Source organism: Microcaecilia unicolor, chromosome 1 (assembly GCF_901765095.1).
Source record: "Microcaecilia unicolor chromosome 1, aMicUni1.1, whole genome shotgun sequence".
Classification (NCBI taxonomy): Eukaryota; Metazoa; Chordata; class Amphibia; order Gymnophiona; family Siphonopidae; genus Microcaecilia; species Microcaecilia unicolor.
In genome coordinates this window covers 391,080,564-391,096,266 of record NC_044031.1, presented here as the reverse complement: position 1 = coordinate 391,096,266, position 15,703 = coordinate 391,080,564, and the positions used below count along the sequence as shown (strand labels likewise).

The window sequence follows — 15,703 nt, the reverse complement described above, 5'->3', positions numbered from 1 at the left end:
GGTCTGCCTGTCCTTTATTCCTATTTGTGTCTGTAATCTGTTGGGTTGGTCGTGAGCCCCGGTCAAGGCCCGCCGATCGCAGACCAAAGCCGGGGGGAGACCGACCCACCATTGTACGCCCCCAACTACCCAATACCCCTAGCCTACCCCTCCCCACCTTAGGAAGAAAGGGAAATAGGCATACAAGCGGGCCTCGTAGCCGAACTGGAACCCAGACACTCAGAGCCACTCGTACAGGCCTCACGGCCGAACCGGAACCCAGACACACCCAGGGATGGGAGAAAGGAACACAGGAGTGTCCCCCCCCCACGGGATCCCCAAGGTGCCAGTCACGCTCTGTACACCAGCCGCAGGGCAAGGGAAAACAAAAGAACCAGAGTAGGGCCAAACCCTCCCAGGGGCACAGCGCGGGACAGGGGCAAGTTGCGAGGGAAAGCCCAGCTGGAGACAAGTGAACTGATTACACCCACAAACACACGCTGTAACCAGCTCTCACAAACCAAGGGAAGGGAAAGAAACACTGAAAAGGAAAACACAGATCAAAGCCAGAGTACAGCACAACGTTCTGGCAGAGAACTGCCCAGGCTTTTAGTCACAAGGAAATGTAATGCCAAAGCAGGGAAAGCAGAAACATGCAGGCTAAAGTACACTGACGTCAGTAAAACCCCTGACAGCCAATCAGGAATGAAGTCCACCCCCTTCCCCTGCCAGACTGGCAGAATCATAATTGTCCATTTTCTTCTTTCCTACTTATGGCCCTCCCTCTGTGAACACTGAACAGAAATATTTGTTAAGCAGTTCTTGATTTTTCTGATTAGCCTCTGCATATTCTTCTCTTTTCCCTTTGAATCTCACAATTAATTTTACACTTCTGTCATTAACATATCTAAGAAAAAATCTTGTTCCCTCATGTTAGCTATTTTTAATTCCATTTGCATCTTTACTGTCTTGACTACTTCCTAAGTTTCTGTTAGCTTGTCCAGATGTTACTGTAGTTTTACTCTTTCTGCAATAACTTGTAATAAACACCAACCATTTATCTTATTTCAGCTACTGCTTTAGAAACCATAGAGGCTTCTTCAATAGATGCCATCTTTTCTAAGCAGCCTTTGAAATATCATTTCATCATCTTAGAGGCTGAAATGCTGTCATCAGCACAGTCCATGCATTCATATGCAGAATGCAATTTTCTTTGCCTTGGCCTTTATCTTCAACCATGACACCTATCTGCTTCATCCCCTTTTTCAGGGCCATGAAGTCACTTGGATGAGCAGCATTTGTTAATAGTCATTAGGATTGCATATTTATTTAATATATTTGTTTATATGTTTCTTCAAGAGTTCATGATGAGGTACAATAAAAAAAATGCATAACAGGCCCTCTGTAATGTCTTAGGGCTTTGCAAGCAGCAGACAGCACAACTCTTAGGGGATTATGTCTGCTTTTGGCAAATGGATGCCTCTTTGCCCCTCATAAGGGAGTCATCAGCAATCACTGTGGTTTGCTTTCTAGGTACAGTGGTTACTGACACTCTGGCTTTGGAGTTTACACATTGTTGCTCCATATCCAAGGATGATTTTTTCCTCTTTCACTTTCAGGGCTCTATACCAGTTCTTCAATTCAAGTGAATGTGGAGTTAGGGTGTAAATTATACTGTTTTGTGTAATCTGTGTACTGCTGTCATCTCACAGTGCAGGTTCAGCTTTCCCCCTGCTGAAATTTTTCATCTTAATTGCGTCGAGAAGCATTGCCACCTGTTTTCTCTCAGTTCCTGATAAAATCAATCTGTATGCATCTTTCACACCAAACCAGTTTCACACTGTGGATTAAGATGTCTGTTTGGACCGAGGTAGAAGTAGTAAAAGTGGCAACAGCCATCCTTCTACTGTTAGGAGTTTGGTACCTGTTGAAAGAAGTGAGAAAGACCAACGAAAGTCCCTACTTTTTCCACAGCTGTTTTACAAGTAAAATAATGTTGTTATAGCCACTGAGTGGATTCCGGTTTAAAGGAATCATTGCCTTTTGCTGTAAGAGGGAATTACTATGTAAAAGATAGTCTCTTTGATTCCCTGTGCACATAGTCCTTGCTTGCTTATGTGTTATGAAGTATGGAATGGTTTATCATATCTTTTTCAGATTATAAAATGTGTTCATTCATCTAAAAGGGGAGTAGTCTAGTATAGATCCCATTGTGTGGAGACATCTGCATTAGAAATTGGACACCTTTGAAGAACTTCTCTGTTGGAGATTTTGTCTTGCCACCTTATATTGCAGATGGCATTCAGGGAATTGCTCAAGTTGCTTGAGGTGTCTCTGGTAAAAGCATCCAAGATCCACATCTACAGCATAGTGGGCATTATTAGTTCTTGCTACACTTTGATCTTAGTGGTCGGACTCTCCCCTCTCTCATCCCATAAGACAATGATGGAGTCTGCCAAAAGAAAAGCTTGCCTTGGCAATGTGTAGTATAACCTCACAGTCAATGTTGGTGAAGTTAGAATGCTTTCAGAATACCATAGTTTGTCAGTTGTAGTAACTTGTGTTCTTAATGAAAACTGCAGGCTAGAAGCTTGCTGGTACATAAATGCCATATTTTTCGGGCTGAACATAAGCTTGATGCATGCCTGTGCAAACCAGTCTGCAATAATCTGGATGTCTTCCAATGAGTGAGCTCCTAGTGCACAGTCATACACAATCAACAGGTCTCTGGCTATTAATGCCATCTCCTTCAAGTGAGCCTTTAGACATTTCAGGTTAATTAATTCTCCATCAGATTGTTGCAAAATGTAAATGGCATCCAGGAGCATCATAGAAAAGACAATAGAGCATATAGTAGAGTGATACATCCCTGGGATAAGCAACATGGAATCTATCTATTCTTTGGAATCCTGCCAGGTATTTGTGACTTGAATTGGCCATTGTTGGAAACAGATACAAGATCTGGTGACTTTTGGTTTAACCAAGTATGGCAAATTTTATGTTCTTATTAATGGTAACAGATTTGGATTGGTCCTTCATTGTCCAGTGAAGGGTAACCTTCAAGGAGTCTACTGGTCAAAATTCTGAAGGACTTACCCATTTGCTTTCAAATTCCTGTCCCTTTGATTGAATAAATTATGACTGTATAGGTCAGTATGCATCCAAAAGTATTATGTATAAAGTGGGGCGGAATTAGAAGCGTGATGGAGGTAGATCAGACACTGGCAATGTTTAGCTGCTATCCAGATAATTTATTTGTATCTATGTATTTGGTTAAATACTACACACCTTCTTCAAGCAGGCAGTTCAAAATGAGTTAACATCTCATTTAAAAAAGTCTAAAAATAGTTATATATAAATAAAAATGCTAATAAAAATCCCCTCAACCCCATCCACCTTGGTTTGTTGAAACCCAAATTCCTAAAGATCTATACCTCTCCCTCATCAAGGACCTCATTCTCATAAAACATCCAGTTACTCATTCCTAATTATCAAAGCTTCAGTATTCCACCAACATATATTAAAATCAGAACTTCTCATCTTTAAAAGACTTCCCAAACAAACCAAGTTCCTGAACTCTTAAAGCCAGATAGCTGCCTACTTAGTAGAGAGTTCCACAGCTTAGAGCCCCTGAAAGCAAATACATGATCTCTAGTACACCAAATCCTTACCCCTTCTGCAATGTGAAATAAGAAATGATGTGATGTAACACTCTACCTCATGTCTAAGATACCCAGCAGATATTTATGATACTGAGTCCCTTCTACCAGGTGAATAATCTTAAAAATAGGGCACAGAATTTTAAACTGAATTCTCACCTGTATACAAATCTGAACATAAAAATAGTAGTCCTAACTTTGCTGAAAATGCAGTCCAGCTGTATAATGTGAACTAAAACTAAAACATCACAAGACACAAAAAGAAAGGGGCTGTAAAATAGCGCAGCAATCGTGAACCAGTTAACAATGCAAGTTATAATAAGCGGAAACACACCAGGTAAATTCTGTATGTATTTACTTGCTTTTAAATATGCCATTCCAAGTAGTTGAAAGCTTGTGCAGAGTGTGTAAAAAGACAGTACAATCTGCAGTATTCTGAAGCCACTCCTTTTTGTGTTGTCAGCAGTCAGACTTCTGATGACATGTGAACACAACACTTTTTGAGATTTGCTTTTTGTTTTCAGCATATTTTAACTGGCGGGGCCGAACAGATTTAGAGATGTGATTGTGATACTGTTCCCTGCTCATGGCATATAGCCTTTCCACAGTGCCTGTAGATCCCAGCCATTTTGGGAGACAGCATTAGCCGCATGTCTACTGACGCATCCTTGTCTCAGACTGCAGGAGAGACATAGGGCTGCTCTCCTGTCTGCTTTGTGCCAGAAAGTGGCTGTTATCTAATGGGAAGGCTTGTCTTCTCTTTGCTGAGACCAGATGACGACCTTTACCAGCCATATGACGTGGGTTCAGCTGCTTTAGTGTGTTGTTGCCAGCTCCAGCTGAAAGATAAGTACCAAGTGCTGTTTATTTACACTTTATATGTGTGTAAACAAAGAAACTGACACCTAGTATTGAGGCAGCCATGGGCATAATATATATAAGAAATCATATTAAGGGTTAATTTTGTTTAAAGGTGCTCAAATACTATTTTAAATTCTCAGTTTTGCAACTAAAATGAAGGAATGCCAGATGGTTCAGGTTAATTACTCAATGTCTAGCTTGCCGAGCCAAAGGTTAGAAAGGTCAGTGAGAAATGAAACTCTCACCCTTGTGAATTGCCAATGCTAGCTCAACATCTGTATACTGTTAGGCATACTGTAGTTTTGTAAGCAGGCATGAGCCAGACATATGACACATTGTAGTTTAAGGAATAGGCTGAAATATTATTTAGAAGTTCTTGATATTTAGAATATGTTTTATAAGGATGCTTATTTTAGAATATGTTTTATTCTGTAATTTCTATGTAGAATATTTGTTCAATTCTTTGTCTGACTTTCTAAGCAAGGACTGCAGTGAAGAGGCCAACATGTGTTTTAAGTTATCTGCAGTTCTGGCTGGTTCAATGTATAAGCTGATAGGTGAAAAAGGTCAGGATTAGTCAGCTCTCTTCTCCTTGATTAATTATAGGTAAAATGTAGAAATGGTCTTGAAAGTAATAACCTGATATGTATGCTATTAAGTAAGATTGGCCCTTGACCCCTTTAATGAATACCAGAGTTTAGTTAGCAGTTAGTACTAGGAATATGAGAAATCAATCATAATAACATGTAAGAGACTGGAGCCCAAATGTCTGGTGTAAGGGGCCCCAGGTCACAGGTCAGTTTAGGATGTCTGGAACCTATGTAACTGATATTTGTATGGAGCTGATTGGTTGAGGCAAGGTAATCAATCTATTCCTTAACCAATTGGAGAGTAAGGGGGCTAGGCTAGATAGAACTGTATTTAAGTGGGAGAAGAAGCAGCATACGTCAGAAGGAGCTCAGAAGAAAGAGAAGGACAGAAGGAACAGACAGAAGAAGGAGAAGACAGCATAAGAAGAGAAGCAGCTGAGACAGAAGCCACAAAGACACAGAGAGCTGAGACAAAGACACAGAGAGCTGAGAAAGAGAAGAAGAGACTTAATGCTGATGTTCTACTTTGTTTGCTGGCAAATAAAGAAGATTTCTCTCTCATTCTGGTGTGTGCTGTCTGACTCCTGAAGTATCATAAATTTATGCATCAATTCCTGCAACAGTATAAAGAAGAATAATCAACAATTTTTATTTTTTCAACTGTCCTCCCTTGGACAGAGGCAGTATGAGAACATCATACAGGAAGCAAAATATACTCACAATACACAATCAGCAATAATACACAGAAGTTAGTTTGCTTAAGTTACATATATGTTGCTCTGTTTATATACACTTACATTCGTACTGCACCCAATGCCTGCACGTTAGCAACCCTTTTCTTTGAAGCCTGTTCTTTCTTATCTGCAAATGTCAGCAGCATTTTTTCTACCCCTGCACAGACTTTCTGTCTCTGTTTCACACAAGGCTACCCAGCTCAAGGCTGATTCTATGACTCCCTTATTGTTTTCACAGGTTTGTGACTCATAGTTCTTTTGCCTTAATACCTGCACTTCACTGACCATAGGAACTTTATACTGTTCAACTGGTTCTCATTATATTTATGCAGCATGTTTTATTATTAACAGTGCACACTGCACAGACACATTAATTTAGCTTGGCATAATGAGAACATGTCAGCAAAGTCAGTGAAGAGGATTATATAAATAGCTGTCAGTATGAAGAATAGATTTGCAGGTCTGCGCTAGGGTTTTAATTCTTGAAATCTAGTCCAAAAATGTATCTAGTCCAACAATAGGAGTCAACTTGTTCTTTATTTGCAGTATAGTACACTAATATTCTATCTAGATATGCAGATTACAGTATATACAAAGGTTTTGTGTGTGTATATATATGTATATATTTTGTACACATACATAAATATACATCTATAAATATATAATGAGAGCACATTCCCAGCCTGATTAGCGGGGCGAAAGTGGGTTTTATTCCAAACAGGCATTCTGTATCTCATGTACGCAAAATCCTCTTAGCCATGGCACATTGTAAAAGCATACAGGAGCCTCTTATGTTAGTCAGCCTAGATGCCGCTAAGGCGTTTGATCAGGTGGATTGGCGTTATCTGTTTCGAGTGCTAGAATGGCTAGAGTTTCCTAGAGGTTTTCGGAGGATCATTCAGGTGTTATACTCGGGACTTGGGGCGCAGGTACTGGTGAATGGTGGAAGGTCAGACTGGTTTCCCATCCAGAGAGGCACACGCCAGGGATGTCCGCTGTCTCCACTATTGTTTGACATTTCATTAGAGCCGCTGCTCAGGACGTTGAGTAGGTTAGAGGGGATCACGGGAGTCCACTTGGGCAAGGATGAGGAGAAAGCCTTAGCATATGCTGACGACATAATGTTAGTTTTAACGCAGCCACAGGCATCGTTGCGGTGCGCGCTTGAAGTGGTGGAACTCTATGGTGATTTGTCGGGATTCACATTGAATTTACAGAAGTCCTGTGCGTTGCCACTTGATGAATCCATTAAACAAACATGGCGGGGAGAATTTAAGGTACGATGGGCTGACAAGGACATGAAATACTTAGGGGTATTGATTCCACAGGATTTAGCTGACTTATATAGCATTAATGTTAAGCCGCAACTAGCCATGTTGAAACAAAAGCTGACTCTGTGGCGGACAGTACCATTTACGATATGGGGTCGCATTGCCCTTTTTAATATGTTGATTGCCCCTAGTTGGCTATATGTGTTTCAGCAGCTTCCCCTGTTTCTAAAAGGAAGGGAGGAACAAAGTCTAAATAAGCTGATTCAGTCTTATTTATGGCAAGGTAAAAGGCCCAGGCTGCCACTGGAGACGATTATGACTCCGAAGGAGTATGGTGGGATGGGGCTCATGAATCTCCGATATCTGTCCATTGCCTGTGCCGTGAGGCATATCAATGATTGGTATCGGGGAACATCGGATTTTTCCATTACTCCAGTAGAGGTCTCAAGATTTCAGGAGACGCATTTCAGTTACCTCCTACACGCTGGTAATAGATTGCCAGCCCAAGCATTTGAGAAGAACCCGCTTTTGTATTCACTCAGGGCCACTTGGAGATGGGTGTGTAAGCGTCACCACTTCTCATCTAAAACAACAACTCTGCTATCAATTAGTAATAATCCAGATTTTCCCCCGGGACAGGGATTTAGTGTATTTAGCCAATGGACAAGAAAAGGGATCAAATACTTAGCACAGGTGATTAATGAGGAAGGGATGATGCGGCCCTTTCAAAGTTTTTGTGAGGAGTTTGGACTCCAGGGGTCACATCAGTTTGCCTATATTCAATTACAATACTATGTGTCAACATTGAAGTGGACTGATCTGACGGAGGACGTGACCGACGTGCTCACCGAAATGTATACTTTGGGAGCTCAGCAAAAGGTCCCTTTGAAGTTTCACCACCAACAATTAAAAGATACCACCATGGAGTTGAATAATGCGCGCTTGGCCCAAGCCTGGTCAAAAGATTTAGGTTGTCAGATAACCGCAGACATATATCAGACCTCTCTATAGGTACACTATATAAGATGGATTGTCAGCTTCGCAGGCTGATAAACTTTATCGTTTCCTCTTACGAACTCATTTGCCACCAAGGAGAGCAGCTAGATTTATTGAGTCATGTGATGGCACATGCCCTAAATGTGGGGAGGGAACAGCATCCCTGGGTCACATGTTTTGGCAGTGTCCTTTAGTCTTGCAGTTTTGGGATGCGGTTCTCAAGTACATAGATAAAATCTGGGGGTGCACTCTGGTACTAGACCCACTACTCCTCTTTTTCAAACATACCTATACAGGGACCCCACCAAAAGGGTTTAAATGCTTTGTGCAGTTGGCCATCTTATTTGGAGTTTTGACTATTTTGCATGGCTGGCTGTCGGACCAGAGTCCTTCCCGGGTCATATGGAGAACTCAGCTGATTCAGCAAAAGAGATTGGAGAGATGTGGCATTAGAGATTTGGATACTGTAATGGGAGCTCATTTTCGTGCACAATGGGGAGCCCCTGTGGTTAAAACTGCCCGCTAGAGGGAGGAGCTATATTTTAAATATTTGAACAAATCACGGGGGGAGAGGGGATGGAAGGGAAGGGAAGGAATTTCTGGGTAGGAATAGAGTGGGATGGGGGGGTGGGGTGGAGGGGGGGGGGGATGTTTGTTTTTCAAGTACTTGGTTGAAATTCTTGCTACCTAGTCTGGAATATGTTCTGTCAAGTGTTTTGTCACGTTTTGTGCAAGGTTAATTAAAATGATTAAACATACAACCAACAGTACTACAATTCAAAAACGCAATTGATGATATATTATTAGTAATTTGTAATTATCATTAAATTTGCCCATGGCTGAGGCGTGGAGTCTTAGTGAAGGGCTGTAAGGATTAAGACCGTTTGTGGTATACTATGTTGATTTGTACTTTGCCTCATGTAATATGATGATTTTATTCGTTCTGTTGTTGGTTCCTGTTTATATCTTGAAATCTTAATAAACAGATTTAAACATAAATATATAATGTGTGTGTGCTTTTATTAAACCTCATGGACTGTGTATCTTACTGAATGTTTATTTGAAAGCCAACAAAAGATTTTAAAAAACCTATTTTACAGCATTCCATTTTTATGTGTACACATACATTTTAATGCATATATAGGGTAATAAAAAATGTTCCTATGCATCTCTTCAAATCCCAAGATTAATGTAGAAAGCAGTTTCTTAGTAGTAATGATTTACATGATTTTTTACTATAATCCAATAATAGAGCCAAAAAAAGGATATATGTACTTCCAAAACCTATCAATTACAAAAATCCTTTTATTTCCTATTAGCGTGATGTTGCTAAATTACTATCTTATAAAAATGGGGGGAAAGCCTCAAGTGACTCAGTTATTCACAGCTCAACGGCCTTCAACATTTCGGAGCACTCACTCATCATTGGCATAAAAACTTCCATAAATTCTTATGGAGACACCGCATTCTGGTACAATCCACAGTACTCACCCACGCTGACTACTGCAACAGTATCTTCATTGGCTGCAAAGCCCAAATCCTAAAAAAACTCCAAACCGCCCAAAACACGGCAGCCAGACTTATTTTTGGTAAATCAAGGTTCGAAAGTACAACACCTCTTCGTGAAAAACTCCACTGGCTCCCTATCAAGGAACGAATAAACTTCAAAGCCCGCACACTGATCCACAAGATCCTCCATGGAGAATCTCCATAGTAACATATAACATAGTAACATAGTAGATGACGGCAGAAAAAGACCTGCATGGTCCATCCAGTCTGCCCAACAAGATAAACTCATATGTGTATACCTTACCTTGATTTGTACCTGCCTTTTTCAGGGCACAGACTGTACAAGTCTGCCCAGCAGTATTTCCCGCCTCCCAACCACCAGTCCCGCCTCCCATCACCGGCTCTGGCACAGACCGTATAAGTCTGCCCTCCACTATCCTCGCCTCCCAACCACCAACCTCTCTTCCCCCACCTGCGCCGCAACCCAATTTTGGCTAAGCTTCTGAGGATCCATTCCTACTGCACTGGATTCCTTTATGCATATCCCACGCATGTTTGAATTCCGTTACCGTTTTCATCTCCACCACCTCCCGCGGGAGGGCATTCCAAGCATCCACCACCCTCTCCGTGAAAAAATACTTCCTGACATCTTTTTTTGAGTCTGCCCCCCTTCAATCTCATTTCATGTCCTCTCGTTCTACCGCCTTCCCATCTCCGGAAAAGATTTTTTTGCGGATTAATACCTTTCAAGTATTTGAACGTCTGTATCATATCACCCCTGTTCCTCCTTTCCTCCAGGGTATACATGTTCAGGTCAGCAAGTCTTTGCTCATATGTCTTGGAACGCAAATCCCATACCATTCTCGTAGCTTTCTTTTGCACCGCTTCCATTTTTTTAACATCCTTCGCAAGGTACGGCCTCCAAAACTGAACACAATACTCCAGGTGGGGCCTCACCAACAACTTGTACAGGGGCATCAACACTTCCTTTCTTCTGCTGATCACACCTCTCTCTATACAGCCTAGCAACCTTCTCGCTACGGCCACCGCCTTGTCACACTGTTTCGTCGCCTTCAGATCCTCGGATACTATCACCCCAAGATCCCTCTCCCCCTCAGTACCTATCAGACTCTCCCCGCCTAACACATAAGTCTCTCGTGGGTTTCTACTCCCTAAATGCATCACTTTGCATTTCTTCGCATTGAATTTTAATTGCCAAACCTTAGACGATTCTTCTAGCTTCCTCAGATCCCTTTTCATGCTTTCCACTCCCTCCCGGGTGTCCACTCTGTTGCAAATCTTAGTATCATCCGCAAATAGGCAAACTTTACCTTCTAACCCTTCGGCAATGTCACTCACAAATATATTGAACAGAATCGGCCCCAAGCTACATGACCAATCTAATCGACCTACCAGCCAGGAACGGGTCCAAATCTTCTCGAACATATCTCAATCTTCACCTGCCTAATTGCAAAGGTCTCAAATACAAAACCTACTATGCATCCAACTTCTCCGTTTATAGGCAGCCAACCTTGGAACGCCATACCAAGATTCATCCGAACAACAAATGAACAGTTTCCGAAAGCTGCTGAAAACATACCTCTTCAAACAAACGACCCAACTTAATTTACGATCAAAATCCACACCACTAACATTAAACATGCCTCAACCCTCCCCCACCTCTTATCATCTTGTCCTTCTCTATACAATTGTATTATCTTTGTGATAACTTTTACCCATATATTGTATTACCTCTATGATACTTTGTACCCATACATCATGTTATCTCTGTGATACTTGTACCCATACATTGTAAGCCGCACTGAACCTGCTATCGAGTGGGAAAGAGCGGGGTATAAATGCTATAAATAAATAAAATCAAGGTTCGCCTTGATAAAGCTGAAACAGCGACAAGGGACCCTGTTGGAAAACAAAAGATAAGTGCTTTATGCTGTACGGTTTTGAAAACACTATAAAAAACTAATTAAGGAATCATAATGCTAATTTAAACAACGGAGGTTTTGAGCCAATGACGAGTCCAGTCCATGTGTGTCACATGATATTTCAGATGGTGACCTGGGATAAACAGAGGCTTTCCTCCACCATATGAATGAATTAGTTTCACGGTGTAATATCCACTATCTAGACATTGAACGTTGTTATTTTGATTTGAGTGGTAGAGTCCTTTTTTATTTTAATTTTTAATAAACAGAAACTTACCTTTGCAGTGGTATAGTCTCTTTTTCTTTCCACAGCCAACAATGGCCAAGGTTTCGGGTCCTGCTTCAGGGTCTGTGGTCCGTGCCACTGTCTGTAAAGAGTAACAGAAATGTTTCTGAATAAGAATATCCGTGCAGCAACTCATACTTACTAAAGAACTACTATCAACGCCTCACTTCACTCCTGCAATCTGCTCATCTGTCCGGTGCTGTTCACCAACATGGCGCTCTAAAATATCAGGTGACATCAGACGCCACTGGCCTAAACTGACCAATGAATGGCCTTGAAAAAAATCAACCAATGAATTACCTTGAAAAAATTGAAGTCCCACTCTTCAAAAAAAAAAAAAATGGCTGCACTCAATCCTGGAGTTGAGCCTGCCTGGGTGTAGTGTTTGCAGACGGTGTATCCATTTTTGTTCTTGTTATAGGAGCACAAGTTTTTTTGTCACCCCCTCTAATGTTGAAATTAACTTGCTGTAGGACAACTCATCTCAAAGATTCAAATGGATGGTTTTCTTTTAACGCAGTGTGCTGCCAACAGTGCTGAGATCTTTTTAATGTGTATATTACTTTTATGTTCCGTCAGCTGTGTGGCTAGCTTTCTCGAAGTTTGTCCAACATATAACTTGTTGCATGGACATATAATACAGTAAACAACAAATTCCGATGTGCAAGATGTCTTAGATTGCAGAGTAAAACTCCTGCCTAATTGCGGATCTAAAAAATCTCGTGTGACAAGCATAACGTCACACATCCCACATGATCCACATCTGGTGTGTCCAACTTCAGAGTCACTCTTGTAGGTCAATGGTCTTAAAGCCGCAGGAGACAAAATTTCCTTAAGATTCCTTCCTCTACTATAGGCCATTCTCGCTGTAACATCTGAGAATGTTGGTGATGTTGTAGTAATTTGCTAGCGTTTTCTAATCGCAGCAGACACTTGCGAGGCAGTGGTCGAGTATCTCAAAATGCAAGTTATTATTCTCTTGTCCCCTATATCTTCTCTCTTCCTCTGTAATAGTAGGTAGTCCCGATTTGTTAAATTTAGCCCTTTTATATATGCTTTATGGACTGTTGATTTAGGGTACCCTCTATTGCTTAATCTCTTCTTGAGATCATTTGATCTCGACCACTGCCTCACAAGTGTCTGCTGCGATTACAAAACACTGGCATATTATTCTGACATTACCAACATTCTCAGAAGTTAGAGTGAGAATGGCCTAGAGTAGGAGTCACTTGAGGTTTCATGATTTTTTTACCCATTCAGTGACCTCAGCTTACCTTCCTTCTTGCTCTCTCAAGCTGTTTCACATCAGTGCTCATTTAAAGGCCAATGTACTGTAAATCCACAGGGACTTTTCGATCACCTTGTTATTTTGTTTTAATATGTATCTTATGAGTTTTGTTAAATTATGCTTGGGAGCCAGAACAAAAACAAAAAATATTTTATGAAATATTTGTAAAGATTTTTATGCTTTCTAATAGTTCTTTATGGTTGTCTGTCCATATAAATGAAGAAGATTTTTTTAAAACTAGTATAAATGAGTAAATTAACAATATTTACATGAGTAAAATTGTGTATGCCAAAAAAACCCAAAAAACGAATATAATAAAATTCCATGGCATACGATCACAGGTGCTCTACTTGATAAGTGAGGGGCTGCAGAGTGAATGCACTTATAGGTCAATAAAAGGAGCTTGAATTGTATACGGAAACGGATAGGGAGTCAGTGAAGTGATTTCAGAAGAGGGCTGATATGGGCATAGCGACTTTGGCGAAATATTATTCGTGCAGCAGAATTTTGAACAGATTGAAGAGGAGAGAGATGGCTGAGTGGAAGACCTGTGAGAAGCAAGTTGCAGTAGTCAGAGGTGATGAGAGAGTGTGGATGAGGGTTCTGATAGCGTGCTCAGAAAGGAAAGGGCGAATTTTGGCGATATTATAGAGGAAGAAACAACAGGTTTTAGCAATCTGTTGAATATGTGCAGAGAAGGAGAGGGAGGAGTAGAAGATGACCCCAAGGTTGCGAGCAGATGAGACAGGAAGAATGAGCATGTTGTCGACAGAAATAGAGAGTGGGGGAAGGTGAGAGGTTGGTTTAGGTGGGAAGATAAGGAGTTCAGTTTTGGACATATTGAGCTTCAGGTGACGGTCAGACATCCAGGCAGTTCCTGGGAAGGATTGTAGGGAGAGATGAGGGTGAAGAGGTAGTGAGGGGCAGCAGAGTGAATGCACTTATAGGTCAATAAGAGGAGCTTCAACTGTATACGGAAACGGATAGGGAGACAGTGAAGTGACTTCAGAAGAGGGCTGATTTGGGCATAGCGACTTTGGCGAAATATTAATCCTGCAGCAGAATTTTGAACAGATTGAAGAGGAGAGAGATGGCTGAGTGGAAGACCTGTGAGAAGCAAGTTGCAGTAGTCCAAGCGAGAGGTGATGAGAGTGTGGATGAGGGTTCTGGTAGCGTGTTCAGAAAGGAGAGGGCGAATTTTGGCGATATTATAGAGGAAGAAACAACAGGTTTTAGCAATGTGCCAAGGAGAGGGAGGAGTCGAAGATGACCCCAAGGTTACAAGCAGAAGAGACAGGAAGAATGAGCGTGTTGTCAACAGAAATAGAGAGTGGGGGAAGGGGAGAGGTTGGTTTAGGTGGGAAGATAAGGAGCTCAGTTTTGGACATACTGAGCTTCAGGTGGCGGTGAGACATCCAGGCAGCAATGTTAGACAGGCAGGTAGATATCTTGGCCTGGATTTCTGCCGAGATTTCAGGTGTGGAGAGGTAGATCTGGGAGTCATCAGCGTAAAGGTGATATTGAAAACTGTGGGATGAGATTAGAGCACATAAAAAGATGCATGTTTTTTTTAGAGATGTATCAAATATATAATATTAGACAGAGTATACTTACTCCCTTGGTGCTCTGATCTGAGCCCAAGTGCATTCACTCTGCTGCCCCTCACTACCTCTCCACCCTCATCTCTCCCTACACTCCTTCCCAGGAACTCCGTTCACCAGGTAAATCTCTCCTAATTGCACCCTTCTCCTCCATCGCTAACTCCAGACTCCGTTCCTTTTATCTCGCCGCACCTTATGCCTTGGATAGACTTCCTGAGCCATTACGTCAAGCTCCATCCCTGGCCGCTTTCAAATCCAGACTAAAGGCCTACCTGTTTGACGCTGCTTTTAATTCCTAACTTGTCACCTGCTCGTAACCTTTATCTTCCTCTCTTCAATAGTCCCCTTTCCTTATGTGTCCTATCTGTCTGTCCTGATTTAGTTTGTAAGCTCATTTGAGCAGGGACTGTCTTTTCTTGATGTTCAATTGTGAAGCGCTGCGTACGACTGGTAGCGCTGTAGAAATGATTTGTAGTAGTAGTAATATTCATCATATTCTATTTTTAGATTTAACATTGTGAGCTGCCTAGATGGCTTATCCGTATGGCGGGATGGTAAATGATGATAAACTTGGAAACTTAAGACAGGGGCTCAGGACACACCTAGTCAGTTATGTTTTCAGGATACCCACAGATACCTTCTCTGCGCATATCCAGCAGATAGCCAAGACCTGTCGCTTCTTTCTCTTTAACATCAGCAAAATTCGCCCTTTCCTCTCTGAGCACACCACCCGTACTCTCGTACACGCTCTCATTACCTTTCGCCTTGACTACTGCAACCTACTCCTTACTGGCCTCCCACTTAGCCGTCTATCCCCCCTTCAATCTGTTCAGAACTCTGCTGCACGTCTTATATTCCGCCTGAACCGATATACTCATATCACCCCTCTTCTCAGCTCACTTCACTGGCTTCCAATCAGATACCGCATACAGTTCAAGCTTCTCCTTCTTACCTACAAATGCACTCAGTCTGCAGCCCCTCATTAC

The 15,703-nt window shown here is 41.6% G+C and overlaps 1 protein-coding gene across 1 annotated transcript in view; it reads left to right on the top strand.

The window, feature by feature from the left end:
• WRNIP1 (WRN helicase interacting protein 1) overlaps positions 1 to 15,703 on the top strand; it is a 117,887-nt gene that overhangs the window by 95,351 nt on the left and 6,833 nt on the right. The gene's annotated exons all lie outside the window — the stretch shown is intronic.